General features: G+C 44.5%; 1 long non-coding RNA gene across 4 annotated transcripts; it reads left to right on the top strand.

Moving 5' to 3' along the window:
• The first annotated feature begins 10 nt into the window (after positions 1–10).
• On the top strand, positions 11–11,545 carry LOC308197206. 4 transcript variants are annotated; one of them, XR_013952680.1, is made up of 5 exons: positions 11–290; positions 1,181–5,280; positions 6,841–6,977; positions 7,243–7,399; positions 8,084–11,545. It is a non-coding gene; the product is annotated as an uncharacterized lncRNA (long non-coding RNA). The 4 variants fall into 4 exon arrangements; XR_013952679.1 differs by having other exon boundaries at positions 7,243–11,545; XR_013952681.1 differs by having other exon boundaries at positions 1,181–4,376; positions 7,243–11,545.
• The last annotated feature ends 321 nt before the right edge of the window (positions 11,546–11,866 follow it).

Below are 11,866 nucleotides of genomic sequence, written 5' to 3' on the forward strand. Positions count from 1 at the left end.
GCCGCCATCGCTGCTGTGATCCTTGCCTCGCGTCCTCGTGTTTCTCTCTATTAAACACAAGTTTCTTCTGGCGTATTTGTGTTGCTTGGTTATTTGTGTGGAACTCGGTGCCAAATAGTCTGAGGAGTGACTCCCAGTGTTAGGGTCTGGGGCAGAAGTCCTGTGAGGAGCGGCAGAGGGCACGGGGGGGTGTTCGGTCTGGGGAAGAGGAGGCTCAGGGAAACCTCATTGCGCTCTGCAACTGCCTGAAAGGAAGCTGTGGGGAGCTGGGGGTCGGCCTCTTCTCACAGGTAACCAGTGGTAGGACTAGAGGGAATGGCTTCAAGGTGCACCAGGGGAGGTTCAGGTTGGAAATGAGGAGACATTCTTCTCAGAAAGAGCGGTCAGGCATTGGGACGGGTTGCCCAGGGAGGTGGTGGGGTCACCGCCCCTGGGGTGTTCAAGGAAAGGCTGGACGTGGTGCTTGGGGACACGACCAGGTGATGCTGAAGGTCTTTCCCAACCTTAATGCCTCTGTAATTCCATGTTTAGTCCTACACCAACAGAGGAAAGGGGAAAGGAAAATTCAGTGGACCACTCAAGCCCAGAGCAGGAATTAAGAACGCATTCCTGGCAGAAATTTGATGACTAATGTGACCTCCAGCCCGTGAGCCACTCAAATTGAGCAGGCGCCCAAAGTGTTTCTTAATATTGCCAGGATCGGTGTCTCCAGCAAACATCCTGTCTCACGCGGCAGGCAGCGTGCAGTGCTTCGCAGGGAGATGACTTGGGCTTCGTTTGGGTTTGTTTATGTACAAAGGGGGAAATGCATCTACTGTACCCTGCAGTGCCTAATTTATGTCCTGAGAGGATATCCTCGTGGAGGATAAACCAGGCTTCTGGCTAATCTTGGCATAAGGTTTGATAATTGAAATACAGAAGTTATTGGACACTGTTCACAGACTGATTGATGGGACCATGTTTACGAGCAACAATGAAGATACTAGCTAGCATCTTTTTGGTATTTTTATTAACCTGGAAATAGATATAAAAGCATTTTCTGATGCAACTTTGTGAGCAAATCAGTGACTGTTGAAAACAAACCTGCAAATTTGTTGATACAGAGCAATCTTAATGACTGTGAGCACGTCTATGAGTTAAAATGCACGTTACTGCAATTAACACTAGCTTTGCCTCTCAGAACAAGCAGCCCTGTCCGTATCTCTGGAAAGGAAGTGACAGAGGAGGACTGAGGAGCCGTGGGGGTGTCCAGATCTCTGCAAAGGCAATGGTGTAGCAAAAGAAGAAAACATTTGTGCTTGCCTGAGCAAGAGTAAGGAGATTATTTTATTTTTATAGGTTTTGTTGAGAATTAATGCTGCAATAATATATGTGGTTCTAGAGTCTGGAGTTCTGTGCGATCTGCAGGCTTCTAAAAGCGTCCATCAAATTGCTGAGTGGCTACAGAAAATGCCTTTCTCTCAGTGAAAGGCTGAAATACCCAGTCTGTTTATCTGTTAACTGAAGTTCGGGAATGACTTGATTGCAACATGTAAATAATCTGAAGGGAAAACAATATGAAGTAGTTGAAATGTAAAAGCATAGAGAGAGGCCCAGTTGACTGAAAGCTAATGGTGCACTGAAGAATTTTAGAAAATTCAATAAATGAAGATGAATAGCTTCTTTGGAACTAACTACAAAAAACAAGGGAGAGGGGATTTTTTTTCTCTTGGTTTCTTCAGCCTTTTTAGAAGCCATTTCATCACATGGTATCATTCAAGTGCATGCTACTACAGATAGGAAAACAATCCCACTCTTGAAACCACTTATCTTTAACTCCTATAAATTGGAAATTCTCATTAATTGTATCCTTAAAAATGGATTTATCTTCACCCAAAAACAGAGATTTTTTTTCTATGCTTGACAAAACAGATCTTTTATACTACATTGAGAAAAAACACGATCTAAGCCAGACCTCTTGCTACTTAAAACGATGATATCTAGTTGCTAAGATTTTGTTGGATCTGTAAATGGGAGGAATTCAAACCAAGTTCAGGTATGGTTCAGCCATATCTGGATGTTTCTAACTGCAGCCAGTACTTTCATCTTATATATGGGCAGGGGAGTAGCTACCAGGAGGACTTTCACTCTTCATAATCCCTTTTTATGAGCTGTGTATACATTGTCATTTGGTATTACAGGGTATTCATAGAATTGAGCAATATTAATTTACAGAGTACAGCTGTGCCACAGTTATATTGTTATTACAGAGTAACTGATGCGATTATAGGAATTTGTGCATTGCATCTTATATGATGCGTAGAATTTTGTGCAGTTTATTGCCAAATCAAGTGAATTTAAGACCGTCCTCCATCACAAACGCCATCGAATTTGTTACCCTAACTTAGTAAGAGGAAGAAAAGGCGCCTGGATTACTCTTACTCCCTTAATGGTGAGCCTTGGGGCTCTCCCGAAGCTGCCCGCGGGGCGTTGCAGCGCTCCGGGGACAGGGGCCCTGCTGGGAGCCCGGCCCCGAGCCCAGCCTGGAGGCGTGCCTGCCTCGGCCAGCAGGCGGTGCCGCTGCTGCGCGAACGCCTGCACGGCCGGCACGATTACCCAGGCCGCCGGGAGACCTTTCTTTGGCAGGACCGAAGTTACGCCTCTTTTCCACGGTCTGCTGCGTTATTTTTGCAGTTAGAGCTATCAGCGACGTATATCTGAAGTTGTTTTTGAGGCTATCTGGGACTACCCGGTCTTGTGAATCGCGTACGGGTGTTCTGTTGTAGCGGTACACCAAGAGCAGCACCATCCTGCACGCCTTGATGTTAAACCCTGATGCGTTTAACGGTGGGATGGGAGGGGAGTGAGCCGAGTGCTCAGCGGCAGGTAACACAGCCGACAGTTGTACCCAAAGCTGATGCCCTCCGTTTTCAGCTTCATCTGTGTGGCCAGATTGTTTCGCTCAGCACAGCGACCCAGTCCCTAGCAAAAATGTGGCTTTTGCAAACAAAGCGGTCTGTGCTAGTCACTGAAGCTGAACTGCAATCCGAATCTAGGCCAAAATGGAGACACCGGGCTTTTTGGGGCTTTTCTGGTGGGCTGCCAGCCTGGCAGGCCTTGCCCTGTTAGTAGGGCAGCGTGTCGGGCCTCAGCGTCATCGGTATTTTCATTTGGATCAAACCGTCAAGGAAATATCTATCGATACTTCAATTAAGAGAGTTGTTTTCCTGAAGATATATCTTTTCCTTTTAGTTGACCCGTGCCTCTAAGCAAAATTTGTTGTTGTTTTTTTTAAACAGTTTGTTATCAGAGCTATCAGGTTTGTCCATAGACACAATTATGTGGTATTTGCTATTATGAGGCATTGTTCTTCTTGCTCCTGCAAAATTTGTTTCTTTGGGGTGATTTTTTTTCTTCGCTGGCTGTTTGGTTCTGGCAGGACTTTTGAAAACTTCAGCAGCTCCAACTTATAAAATCAAGTTCTAGAAAAGATGCAGGTTGGCCAGGCTTATACTTAAAATATGCAGGTACTTCTGTCACTGAGAGGTTCTAGTGCCTCTTTGTTCTAAAGCACGGGCTTGAAACTTCATGGGGAAGTTCTTTTTGCTTTAAGGATATATTTTCTGCTGTTCCACTCTCCTGAAATTTGGCCTAATTATTAGTTTTTCAAATACCTGCTCTTAAAGGAGTTTGTGAAGTTAAATAAGTGAGCATGTTCTTGAACGCAGACTCCCTACAGCCCCGGTAGCCCACGACGGGGGTTGTGGTGCTACGCAGAGAAATTGAGAGCTCGAACACGCTCTGTGCCCTGAATGATTACAGTCATTATGCTCCATCAGTGAGAAAGGCACAGTGACTCAATCTGAGGAGGAGAAGTGAATCAGAATTGGATGAGGATTAGGAGACAGGGTGGGACATCATGGAGATAAGAAGAAAAAGAACTGGGATGAAGGGACAGAAAGCCTGCAGCCATTAGGACATCAGTTGCTTCAGCAGAGTCAGAGGTTGTGGGATTCCCATTCTCCTGCTGCTGACAACTTTGTGAAACCCGACAAAACGCTGCCTTACGTAGGAAATGGCAGCCTGCCAGTACGATCGCTCACTTTAGTGGTGCAAGCAGCAGGTCTGTTTGACGGACCCTCAGCAGGCCTACACAACACGCTGTTTGTCAGGTGTTTTCTCAGCCCGACGTGAGTCTCCAGGCTGGAGGAACAGGCCAAGTGCAGGTGCCACGGCTTCCTGCGAGGCGTTCTGCCCTCAGTGTCAGTGAGCGGGGCAGTGCGGGCTGTCTGGGGACTCTGCAAGGCAGCTGGGGGTGCTGGTTCCTCTCCTCGGGGTGCTGGGAAGCCTGCTGCTGAGGCTCTCTGTGTCCAGGCGAGAGCTGCGTGCCAGTAAAGGTGAGAAGATGAGGGGGGTTGGAAAGCAGGCAGCGAGGGCCGGTGCAGCAGGCAGAGGCGCCTGGGAGGCCTGGCAGAGCCTGAAGCAGCGAGCAGGCAGCGTGGGAGGTTTGGGAGGCAGGAGCTCAAGGTTGTTGTGGGAACGGCGGGGGTACGGCATGGGTTTGTGCGGGAGGGACCTGGGAGGCAGGAACAAGGAGCTCTGCTGGGGTGAGCTGTGGGACTGGTGTGGGGGAGAGGAGGCAGGCGTCCGGCGGTGGCAGCTGGTAGGAGAGGTAACAGTGCCTAGGGGCGAGGGAAAGATGCCGCCTGCCCCTCTGCCCCTAGCTCCTCTGCTTCGGCCCTGAAGGGAACTGCCTGCACCTTCGGCTGCAGTCTTCAATTACACTCTCAAATGCCTTCATCCTCTTCCTCTTAGCGTCTGTTCCATTCAGAACACAGGATTTACAGTAATCAAGGACGGGTAGTTAAAACAAACATTTAAAAAAAAAAAAAAAAGGTGTTGTTTTTGCAGGTCCCGCATCTCATTTCCCTGAATTCTAAAGGAAAGTAAGCTGAAAGAAGGGAAAGTGAGGTTTGCAAGAGGGCAACCGAGTGCCACTGTAAAGATCTGGATTTAGTTACCCCTGCAGGAGTGTCTACACAGCATGAATGAGCAAGCAGCAATGTATGGCAAGTAGAAAGCTCAGAGTGTAAACTCAGAGTTTTTTGCAATTTGTAAACAAATTGCACCATGGGTCTTGGCGCTGAAAACTGACCGAAGCAGCTCTGATTCAGCCAGAGGTAATTTTGCTGCCACTGGAGCATGGCAAGCTTGCTTTTGGGAACTGTGTCATACATTCCTAGGTTCTGAAAAATCCTAGCGTCTTGACCCGCAACAGCTCCCACTCCCGATCAGTGTTGGGTAAGCCACGTGGGTGGTTGTTTGGGGGTGGTCAAAAATAGAAACAAGCAATTTGAGACAGGATAATTTATTTATAACGAGAGTAGTGTTTATGTGCTGCCTCTTCTGAAGTTAATGAGTTCGGAACTTTAATTAGTCCCTCAGACACCTTTGGTTTTTGGTATCTCTGCTGCTCTGCCCTCCTGTAGAATAGGGGCTAATAAGGCTGCCTTGTGTTATGGAAATTAGTATTTAAAAAATGCTGAGACACAGTACCGATGAGTATCAAGGGAAAGCCAGTAAGGAAATGAAGAATTCTCTTTTTAAAACAGAATTTGAGGGGTCCTTGGCAAAGACTTCATCTGAACAGAAAAGGTGGAAGTGTTTTAAGTTATTCTGGTGAGTTCTGCTGACATTGCAGCAGATTGGGAACATCTAGCATCAGAACAGAATTAGGGACTCTTCAAGTCTACTTTGCCAGGACATGTTTTGCTTCTATCCTGTGAACCTAGAAGTTGCCCACAGTTAACATTTCTAGCAACGGACTGTGGTAAGGTTATTTTTGCTGTTTACTCTGTACGTGAACCCTGGGAAACATTCGCTATGCTATAGTAGCTGCAGAATTCACATGCAGCCGTGCGCCTTCTCCACCAACATAAACAACACGCACAGCCTGCATAAAATCCAAAATATGCACATCCCTCTTCCGAAGTCTCCCATCCTTCGTTTTCCTGCCAGACTTTGAGACACATTCTCATGAAGTGAGAGAATTTCTGGAGCGTGCATATAGCGGTGAGATATGGCAGCCACCCATCCTGCTGCGTGAACGAACTTGTGAAATGTTCCCTTCTACAGCATGTTAGTCACAACTTGAGCAGCGAGACTGCTTTCGTGTGGCTTAGCATCCTGTTCTTGGTAATCACTGTTGTCTCATGTCTTACACCTGGCACAGTGCTTAGGGAAACTGAAAGTCCTACAGATGTTTCCTCTGAAAATGAAACTGAAATTTCTCTTGCCGTAATCGTCCCGCACGTCATTGCAGCTGTCTACAGATGAAGTCTGTTCGGATCCCTGTCAAGCAAATGTCCCTATTTAGAGGCTAATAATAAAACGAGGATATATCAGATGGGCACTGAGACCTCTCTTTATCAATGTTCCTGTTTGTAAGTCACTTAAAGGAGAAGAGGATGTGGTTGCGACTGGCTGATATTTCTCTAAATGATAAATTTTATGTAAAACTACTTTGATATCCGTCTTAATATGATGGGGAAACCAAGATGACTTGTTACCAGGGGTATACAAAGATGTAGGAGATCTGGAAGCCTAACTAAAGGATTCTTGTTTTCACAAAGGCATCAACGCCATGTCTGGGCTCTGGGATAATTGCTATTCACCCTGTATTGACTGAAAACCTATGGGAGCTTTTTTCTTGGTTGCTTTAAAAAAAAAAAAAAAGAATCATTTCAAGGTTTTTAGCAATTTTATTTGACTTAGTATGTCAACATCCTTTAGTTACAAAGGAAAAAAGGGTACAGTAGGTATGTTACATGGTTTCATACATTGCATTTTTTTTTCTTGAAGGTTTCGATTCCCTGTGCTAGGCTTCCTTTGAGAAAAAAAACTTCAGTTCCTTGGTGTAGTTATAGATCCAAAGTCTTTCCAAAGCTTCAGGGCCGTCGGAGGATTTGCAGCTTGGCTTCGTACTTTATTGCCTCGGGGTAGGTAATGGGTTCTGATCAGCTCCCCTGACATGGGGACGTTTGGCCTCTTCTTGGTCAAGCGTACTGGCAAGAGTTTCTGAGAGGGTAAAATGTGCTGCTGGGTGGCACTGGACCCAGTGCTGTTACCAGGGGAGGGAGCTTAAAATGAAAAGCAACCAATGTCAGTGGGAACAAGATGAAGATAATTATTGTCAGTGACCATTATAATGGGCATTATCCATGTAATAACATTTCGTGTTATATTCTTGGGATTTCTTCCAAGGGAAATAATTTTTGGATTGACAGAGGAGATGATCGTATTCAGCAGTGGGCAAAGTGCTGTCTCAGATCCAAACATATTGCCACTGGAGAAAATCTAAGTTTATTTCTGCAATGTTCCCTGCATCTCTGCTACCGCCTTGGCCTGCCATGCTAATGGAGTAAGTCTCTTGTAAATGTAATTTGTAATGACGTCTGCTTTGGTACTATTGCTGTATCTTTTACATTAAGCAACTTGGTATAAAATCACACTTATTATTCCGATGCAGCCTGCTTTTCTCAGAGTTTTTGGGTTTGCACCAGGTCAGAAATGTATTGAGGTTTTACAGGACAGGTGCTGGCAAGAGCATGTGTAGGCTGACACCTGCGCCTGTGTTTGGCAGGGTGATCTGGTGTGTAGTTTTTAATTGCATCATGGGAAGACGCAGTGATTTACAGCCTAGGGATGGACAGCTAATCAGCTAAAGTGCAGCTGAGAGCTGACTGAGCCTTCTGGATTTTAAAGCTCAGTGTGTTTTTATGTTTTTTGTTTTTAAAACACCAGCCTCAGAATCTCCTTGGGATTTGCCAGTCAAGCAAATGAACATGAAAAGCTAACTATGGATCCAAACTGCCTGCGAGCAGTGCTGCTGCACAGATTTTACCTAGAGCCCCAAAGCAGTTTTGCATCTAACTTTTTTTTCTCTTTCTGCCGTTCCTCCCACACCTAATGAAACTATTCAGCTTTGAAATGTTGGAAGGCCGCATACCTGAAGCAGCAGTGGGCTTGTTTAAACATCATTTTCTGGTATTAGTTTTATAGATCCAGATATGACTAATAAGGAAATTTCTTCATTTGGTGTCAGCGGATGACCAATCTGTACCGGGATGAGGAACAAAGCTGGTATGAGGAGGCCGTGTCGCCCAGGGAGCAACCCAATCCTTGGTGTGAGTCATGACAGTGATGTCTTAAGCCACAGGGAGAAAACATGGTAGCAGAACTCAAATGTACCTTTTTTTTTTTTTTCTTCTGCCTCTTTTCAGAGCGATTTCCAAGCAGACTTATTTCACTGACACTCAAGTGTTAGTATTTCTAGATTTAGGACATTCACTTGGGCTCACCATTCCCCTTTTATTGAAATAAAATGGAGGCAGTAGCTACCTGGTAAATCAGAATAGTGAGCATAGGAAATACTCATTTGCATATCTTTAGATGAGTTTTCATAATAATTTTCTCTTCTAGTCACTTTTGGGATTCAAATTTACATTACAGCAGCAGAGAAGGTAGAGGCTTTTGTGGTTTGAATTTTGTTTTTTTTCAGAGTTTGGGTTTCCTTTGGAGCTAGAGAAGAGGCACAACACAGCACAATTATCATAATCAAATCATTGCACATCCCAAAGTCATATTGACTGCAGTAAATGCGCCCCCTGCTTGGATATACATGCGTGGACCAGGTCTACATCACAGATTTCATTGCAGTGGAATTGCTTTGTGTTCGGAGGGTGGCTGTTTGCTCAGTACGCTCCCCCAGGACCACTGCAGAAAGCGCGAGGGCAGAATATTCGCAGCTGACAAATGCTTTTAGTGGCGTCTTCAATTAAGTCAGTAGATCTTTCCTAATTCCATTTCCTGCTGTACTAAAAACTACCCAGCAGTAGATGATGGTGCATTTCAAGCCATGAAGCCATCTTAAAAAATTGAATCTGGCTAATATGTAAAACCAGTAACAAAATCAGGTTTCAATAAAATATAGACATGGTTTCAGACTGATGTAAAACAAGAGTAAATTAGGCTGTGATACAGTTCTAAGGCTAACCTTGAGGGAGCTGTTGTCAGGAGCTGTGGTTGAGATATTAGATCAGCTATACTAATCCTTTTTGTTGGTGGTGGTTTGTTAGTGAAACCTCTTGGGAAATAATCTTTCTAGATTTCTTTGGCATTTCTGAACAGATCTGAACAGGGAATCACTATTGGTTTTGAACTTTACAATCACTTGATAAGTCTCTGTGGATTATTCCTATCATCAGCTGTATTAATACTATGAGTGGTTTTAGTATACAGTGTTCAATAAGTATTGATGCACTTCTCTTTTGGAGCTGGTCAAGCTTTCAGATAGTGTATTTCCATCTGCATGGCATTAAAAAAATTCCGTATGTCTAATAAGACTGGTTAAGAATCTTCTAAAGCAATTTGTTGGTAGAAGAAAGGAGGAAAATTTTGTCGTAAGTACATGGCAATATCCTTAACACAGAAACAGGAAGAGAGGAGGGAGAATAAGAAATAATAGACGGAAGGAAATTAGGGGTGGTTTAACCTACAGATGAGAGTTAACGATTTGGGTTTTACTGCAGGAAGAAATGTAAAATTGAATCAATGTATAGCCCATACCCCATGGAGGAACAAAACCGAGTGAAATGCATGTTAACCTCACAGGAAAGAGAATGGTCTCATGGAGCTGTCTGTTTTCAGTGGGCTGTTTGTGTTTGTCCTTGAAGCTGTGAGCAGTGTAAGCCAACACAGAGCAGCGAAGTGCCATCGTGCCGTCGTTTGTAGACTAAACTATCTTTGGCTAACCATGTTTTGTTTTTGTGTGAAAATTTGTTTAACAGATTGCAAGTTTATTGGGGGACTGTCCCTGCAACAACATGTTCTTTAAGTGCAGTTTTAAATAATTTTTACTGTATGTTTTCTCTTTTCCTGTTTTGCCATGAAGATAGGCTTCCATTCGAGATAACTTCAAGAGTGTCTGCAGTTCACTTGGTGGGAGACGAGTGTCCGAGATGTCCCTTGGTCGGACAGTGACCTGAGTGCTCATTGAGAGAGCAGCATACGGGTAGCGTAAGGATGTGGGCCCCAGTGGAAAGGCATCTGTGTCTAATTAGGGCCACATTCAAGGTGTTTGTAAAAGGTACGTGAGATAACTAAGATATGCTCCCTGGCGTTCATGTGGTGAGCCGGTGTAGGCAGTAACTGGCATCTCCTGTGGGAGAGCCGGGTTTTGCCAGGTCAGATCTTCCAGGCAGAAGATTTTCGGGGATTACATGGAGAGGGTAAATGAAAACATGGAGGCCTGAGGCATTGATACGGTTTTCATTTTGCCAAGGATTTGCTGTTCAATCCTGGGAAAAGTTGCTTCCATCTCATCCTTGTTCCACATCTGCAGAGAGGGAAGATCACAGGGCAGAGGGAAGCACGCGTACCTCCTGCAGTACCTTCAGACTCATCATCTGGAGCGCAGAGTGAAAGGAGGGTGCTCGGTTGCTCATCTAAGTCATTTAGTTTACCCATCGCTGCCTAAAATAGCCTCAAGTCAGCGTGACGCATGCTGTGCTCTGCTGTGGCCCACATAGCATATGTTGCTGTGCGAGCTGTGAGCCCTCTCTTCTTCTCCCCACGTCCAGCAGCCGTCGCCTTCCTCCTTGCCTGCTGTCGCAGCCTGACCCAGCCTCGTGGTCTTGCAGCGCCGGCGGATGGAGCGCCTTGTGCCCTGGGCAGGGACACAGCCAGAAGGTCCCGAAGCACACAACTTCAGAGATTTGCCACTTACAGAAAAAAAAAAAGAATGTACATCAGGTAAATACGCCGATGGAAATGAAACCTTGGGACACTTCTAAAGACGTGACTAATCCTGCGCACGCTGTGACTCAGCTGGTGAAGCCTATTATCAGAAGAGGTCCCAGAGCTCCCAGTTATAAACCAATAAATAAAAACAACTTATTTTGCGTAACAAACGGAGTCGTTGAATCTAATTTTGTCATCTGTTCCTTACCCCTTCAAAAAATAAACCATCCAAGTGTTTATAGCTGTGCAAGAGAGGTAACATCGTTTATAGTAAACATGCCCTTTGCCTTAAATTCATGTGTTTTCCTCCTGATTCTTCATGTTTCTCAGTTCAAAAATCTTAAAAGTCTGAAACCTGACTGACTCCCGATTATTTTGTAAAAACATGCTTTTGGCCTGCTTTGTGGTTTGTGAGCTGTATGATGACAAAACCAGTTGTAACTCATCAGGTTGGAATCATCAGAAAATTGTGTATATTGGCTGAGGGTAGTCAGAAGGGACTTCAAGGCACACGGTCTTTTTTGATGGACTGGGTAACAGACCTTAAAATAAATAAGTACGTTATTCATAGATTGGTTACCCCATAATAAAAAAAATATGAAATGCAAAATCCTAGGCTGGAGTCAAGCTTGACATCTGATTTAGTTTAAAACATGAACCGAAGGCATGCAAATCCTATCACAAATTTCCATGTGGATGTTAGGTTTGTTACAATTTTCCATATTTTATTATTTCAGGTATGTAATTGGTCTTTGAAAGTAACATTAACAATAAAACAAAAAGGAGTTAATCCAAAAATTTCAACAAAAATGGTTTTGAGGTGGGATTTTCTTGGCTTTTTTGGCTGAGTTAACCCCTGAAATCACAGGTGCACATTTTCCTCCTCGCTCTGTTTGGCCCAGGTGGTGGCATTCACTCCAAATTAGAATTTAAGGCTACATCTTGTACTTTGGTGCTCTTTTGTTGTTTATAAACTGCCCCTGTCCCAAGACCCATGTGTGCCAAACATAGCAACCTCAGGTGGAGTTCCTACAGGGAGTATTTCTCTAGGTGCAAGGGACCTAATCTCATTGAGGATGCTTTTTTA

Source organism: Anser brachyrhynchus, assembly GCF_964034855.1.
Source record: "Anser brachyrhynchus genome assembly, chromosome: 6".
In the NCBI taxonomy this organism is placed as follows: Eukaryota; Metazoa; Chordata; class Aves; order Anseriformes; family Anatidae; genus Anser; species Anser brachyrhynchus.